This window comes from Narcine bancroftii, chromosome 3 (genome assembly GCF_036971445.1).
Source record: "Narcine bancroftii isolate sNarBan1 chromosome 3, sNarBan1.hap1, whole genome shotgun sequence".
In the NCBI taxonomy this organism is placed as follows: Eukaryota; Metazoa; Chordata; class Chondrichthyes; order Torpediniformes; family Narcinidae; genus Narcine; species Narcine bancroftii.
The window spans coordinates 206,060,550-206,066,716 of NC_091471.1; positions in this window are offsets into that span (position 1 = coordinate 206,060,550).

Consider the following 6,167-nt stretch of genomic DNA (forward strand, 5'->3'; position numbering starts at 1 on the left):
ATAATGGGGCTCTCTCAAAGCACATTATCACAAGGGAAAGCAATATTCTCTGCTGGTAGTGACAGTTAAGTTATTTTCAAAGTTCTTAATTTTAATCCAATACTCAGTAATCTCTGAGTATTGGATTAAAATAAAACCTAACTCTAACCTTTATGCATTGAACAGAAGGAAATAAGTGAGATAATAGAAAAAAATGATTAATTTAAGGGATGGAGTAGAATAAGCCATGAAAAACAAGAAAATGGAAGCTAGCAATTTCTATTTTAAAACATTTTTAAATGTATTAAAATCATCATTAAAGTGAGGCGTTTTTGAACATACATGGAATAATAAATAGAAATATCACTCCAATAGACAAAGTGTGGGCTGTTGTGATATACATAGCAAGATAGTGTTGAAGCCACCACTCTCTACATCTTTTGAGAAGCATGTTGCCTATCTTTTGCTGTTCCACAACTTCCAAGCAGGCGTTTTATAGATTTTGCTACAGGCTTCATCCTACTGACCAGAGAAAATAGCTGCTTTTGCTGCTCTCCTCTGAAATGCCATTTCTCCAATGGTATCCAAAATGATGCCCCTCTCAGTGAAAGGAATGGCCATGTGAAACCTGGACTTTCTGCTTACCCCTGGCAGTCACATAACTAACTGTTGCCTGGACCAGAGATGAGACCACATCCCTAAATCTCTCTGCTTCCTCAATGAGTTCAGTTGCCACTGTACTGGGACCATGTGGTCTGATAGGAGCTTCTGCTAGACATACTTCCTGGAGACAGTCATTAGGTGTGATAGTACAAATTCTATCACCAATGTGTATATGTACATATGTACAGATGGTAGTCAGTAGTTCCTCTGTTTGCGCGAAAGCTGCACTGTGATTCGGGGAGAACATTCTCGGCGGCACTAGGTATTATTCTATTCAGGAGAATCCTAGCGAAGATTTTGCCTGCAATGGACAGCAGAGTGATTCCCCTGTAGCTTGAGCAGTCTGATTTCTCGCCTTTGTTTTTGTACAGGGTGATGATGATGGCATCACGAAGTCCTGAGGCAGTTTTCCTTGGTCCCAGCAGAGCTTGAAAAACTCATGCAGTTTGGCATGCAGAGTTTTTCCACCAGCCTTCCAGACCTCTGGCAGGGATTCCATCCATACCTGCTGCTTTGCCACTTTTCAGTTGTTCAATTGCCTTATATGTCTCTTCCCGGGTGAGGACCTCATCCAGCTACTGACATGGTCTTTGCCCTCAGACAGCTCCAAGAAAAGTGCAGAGAACAAAACAAAGGACTCTACATCACCTTTGTTGATCTCACCAAAGCCTTCGACACCGTGAGCAGGAAAGGGCTTTGGCAAATACTAGAGTGCCTCGGATGCCCTCCAAAGTTCCTCAACATGGTTATCCAACTGCACAAAAACCAACAAGGTCGGGCCAGATACAGCAATGAGCTCTCCGAACCCTTCTCCATTAACAATGGCGTGAAGCAAGGCTGCGTTCTCGCACAAACCCTCTTTTCAATCTTCTTCAGCATGATGTTGAACCAAGCCATGGAAGACCTCAACAATGAAGACGCTGTTTACATCCGGTACCGCACAGATGGCAGTCTCTTCAATCTGAGGCGCCTGCAAGCTCACACCAAGACACAAGAGAAACTTGTCCGTGAACTACTCTTTGCAGACAATGCCGCTTTAGTTCCCCATTCAGAGCCAACTCTTCAGCACTTGACGTCCTGTTTTGCGGAAACTGCCAAAATTTTTGGCCTAGAAGTCAGCCTGAAGAAAATTGAGGTCCTCCATCAGCCAGCTCCCCACCATGACTACCAGCCCCCCCCACATCTCCATCAGGCACACAAAACTCAAAACGGTCAACTAGTTTACCTATCTCGGCTGCACCATTTCATCGGATGCAAGGATCAACAACAAGATAGACAACAGACTCGCCAAGGCAAATATTGCCTTTGGAAGACTACACAAAAGAGTCTGGAAAAACAACCAACTGAAAAACCTCACAAAGATTAGCGTATACAGAGCCTTTGTCATACCCACACTCCTGTTCGGCTCCGAATCATGGGTCCTCTACCAGCATCACCTACGGCTCCTAGAACGCTTCCACCAGCGTTGTCTCCGCTCCATCCTCAACATTCATTGGAGTAACTTCACCCCTAACATTGAAGTACTCGAGATGGTAGAGGCCGACAGCATTGAATTCACACTGCTGAAGAACCAACTGTGCTGGGTAGGTCACGTCTCCAGAATGGAGGACCATCGCCTTCCCAAGATCATGTTATATGGGGAGCTCTCCACTGGCCACCGTGACAGAGGTGCACCAAAGAAGAGGTACAAGGACTGCCTAAAGAAATCTCTTGGTGCCTGCCACATTGACCACCGCCAGTGGGCTGATATCGCCTCAAACCGTGCATCTTGGCACCTCACAGTTCGGCAGGCAGCAACCTCCTTTGAAGAAGACCACAGAGCCCACCTCACTGACAAAAAACAAAGGAGGAAAAACCCAACACCCAACCCCAACCAACCAATTTTCCCCTGCAACCGCTGCAACCGTGTCTGCCTGTCCCGCATCGTACTTGTCAGCCACAAACGAGCCTGCAGCTGACGTGGACATTTACCCCTCCATAAATCTTCGTCTGCGAACCCAAGCCAAAGAGAAGAGACAGATGGTAGTGTAGGATGACTGTGATTGACTGAGAGTGTAGCCACACCTACTGGCAGGTCTTAAAGGATTGTCATTCTGGACTGGTCGACCTACTTGTGATATGCTCCAGTCTTTTAGTTAATAAAAGCCTTGGTTTGGATCAACAAGTCTTTGGTTCTTTCGACGCGCATTACATTAGGGACACTAGACTTTTCCCTGATCTCCTACTCCTCTGAATGCTTAATAAACTAGTTGATTTAAAAAAAAAGGAAGAAATCTTAACTTGCTTTTATTTAATGTTCATTCTCCTCACTGAAGCCTGGTGTTCAGCAAAGCCTAAATTTTAACCTCCATTAGCACTTCAATGTCAAGGCAGCTCTACCCAAAATGGCCATACTTATTCTCGCTCTCGCAAGCATGTGGCACGAGGAGTAATCCAGAGATTACAGCCCTTGGGGTCTCGCTTTTTAATCTTCTGCCTAGCTCTCCATAACATACCTTTGAGCATACCTTTTCTGTCTTCTGAGTTCGACTGATCTATTCTGAATTTCGAGTATTTTAATGGGAACGTAATTTGAGGCAGACAGGTTTTGTCCCAGAACTGTAAAAATCAGCATGAAAACACATGTCTACGTCGTAGGTCTTTTAAAGGTGAGTTTAATTGATAGGTCGTCCTTGAAACAAGAGGAAGGAAGCTCAATATAAGAGCTGTGGCAGACCAATTGGCTTCACCTCTGTTAACCTTTCAGATCTCTCTCAGAGTGATGGAATAGAACAAGACCTCAGTGGCTGTGCAATTAATATCAGCAAATGCAAGCTGCCTGTTTATACTGGCTTGGCAGATATCAGAATTGAACAGAGGATAAGGAAGTGTTTATTAAATTAATTCTATTGTGTCAGATGGAATATAGAGGTGCAGGTGCAAGTTGGATACTAAATTTTAAATCCAGTGACTTTACCATGTGCAACACTAAACTTCCCTAATTAAGCCCCTCATCTCTCCCCCTCCCTCACATTTCTGTAGATCTATCTGTGTTCCACATTTAAAATAAACATGATGTTATTAAAATTCATCTTAGCTTTAGCCTGTAATATCTCTTCATCCTCATCCAGTTTTATCATATTTTCCTTAGAATTCTCTTTTTTAATTGTAACCTAAAGGGTTATTGTAACGCAAAGGGTGGTGGGGATGTGGAATGAGCTTCCGGCAGACGTGGTCGAGGCGGGATCATTGGTTACATTTAAGGAAAGACTGGATAGTTACATGGAGAGGAGAGGACTGGAGGGGTATGGTCAGTGGGACTAGGAGGGTGGGGATTTGTTACGGCATGGACTAGTAGGCCCGAACTGGCCTGTTCTGTGCTGTAAGTGGTTCTATGGTTATAGGTTATAACCCACTTTTGGCAATGGTGTGGTTGGCTCCCCAGGACTCATATGTCAAAAATCTTCCCAAAAATACGTCTTGACTTTCTGAGTGTCAATAATCCTGGAACTTGCCATCCCACCTCCTCGAGGGTCATTAGGAATGGGCAATAAATACTGGCCTTGACTGTGATGCCAACAATGAATGCATATTTAAATCCAGTCATCTTGTGCATCTCATAAAATTTCAGCCATTGAAGGTCTTTTCTCCATTAATCTGAGTCATGATTGAGCATTTCATTAAGGCCCAAGACACAGATTAATGGAAAAAAAAATCCACCAATGACTTGAGATGTACCTTGGGCCTATTGTGACATGCTCAATGAAAGCTGCTCTATCAAATGGCCACTATATTCAGCTCTTTGGCACTCCCTGTTGTATATGAAGCCAGATCAAAGTGTTGACAAAATCTGAAGCCATATGGTTCTGCCAAAACCCCAGACCTGAGAAATCAAGAATGGATGTCGATTTTGATGGCTGAGTGCAATAGTGAAAATGTGATGCTACTTGGTTCCTGTGTTGATGGACTGGGATAATGTGCCTTTCTTTGGTTGATGGCACTTCATTTATTTCCATGGATAATGAGCTAGTTTGCTTCTAGATGCATATCTCCAAGGTCTCAAGGGGGATTGTGCCCTTGCCCATAGATTTTATTGTATCTTGCAGATTCATTTCTTCCTTCTGTGTAGCAAAGTGAAATAACTTCATAAATTACAAGTCTCTGGTGTTCAACTTGTCAAAGGAATGCCAGATAGAGCAGAAAACTGTAGGCCAGTTAGCCTAAGATCTGCCAATTGAAAAATCTGCAACCTATTTTGAGGCACCAACAGCAGGTCATCGAGAAAATCATATTACAATTTAGTGGAGTTCCCATGATTTTATAAAAAGGAAATTACATTGGACAAATGTATTGCAGAGCTTTGGAATAGAGCCAATAGAGTGGATAAAGGAAAGCCCAGTAAATGGAGAGTATTTGGAATTTCAAATGTCATTCAATAAAATGCCACATAAATGATAACTGCCCAAGATCATGTGGAAAGAACTGGCAAATTCACAGTAAACAGAATCAAAACTGAGACTGCTATGAATACAGAGCTGGTCAGGCAGCATCTGTGGAGAGAGAACAAATTCAATGTTTCAGATTAATGCCCTTTCATTGGAAGTGAGAAAAATATAGTGAATAGCATAAGCACTGCAGAGATCAGTCCTATTGTAAAAATATCAATGGGTAGGTAAATCCTTGAGAATGAAAGTCGATGTCTTCTTCTTCTGATGGAGGTTATATACTGTACCCTTGCTTTGTCCATCTGATATCTGATGTGGAGGAATACTGGAATATAGAGAGCTGGGGATAATAATGAGCACGAGATATCATGACTTCATATTGGCTGCTGCCAATAGATGATTTAGATTTTGTTTTAATGTACTGTGACTGGCAAGTCCATTTCTTCAGGCATTTTGATTCGTTCATATAATGTGAAAGTAAAGTCATTGGAGCATTTGAAGTCACTCTCAGAACAATATGATTGCCTTCAAAGTTATTTTTCTGAAGCTGGCTCACAAATGATCAAATTTGGTTCATTCAGTTTGTTAACTGAGCGTAAAGCCCTCAAAAAGGCAGTGGACGCAGCCAGGGACACGACAGGCAAAACCCTGCCCACCATCGAGAACATCGACAGAAAATGCTGCCATCAGAGAGCAGCAGCAATCATCAAGGATCCACACCACTCAGCGCACACTCTGTTCTCGCTGCTACCATCAGGAAAGAGGTATAGGTAGAGTCGGCATCAGAAGAGATCTAATCTAATTACAGTAACTGTGAGGATAGGGGAGCACAAACTGCCGTTCGAGAACTCACTCAGTAGATGGGGTATGGGGTGTGGTCTGCAATCAACAAGGGTTTTCACTACTGTCAAGTGTCCATCAGGGTAATGCAGAACATGGCTTTCGATTTAATCCGTGTTCATTTGTTAATTGGTTTAACATTGTCTCTGGTAACTGTTAGCACCTGAAATTCACAAGAGAATGGTTTCCCATGGAGTCCGTATGGTTCAAGTAGATCCCAGTAAAGATTACTGGATCTGTTCCCATACATGCAAACACATC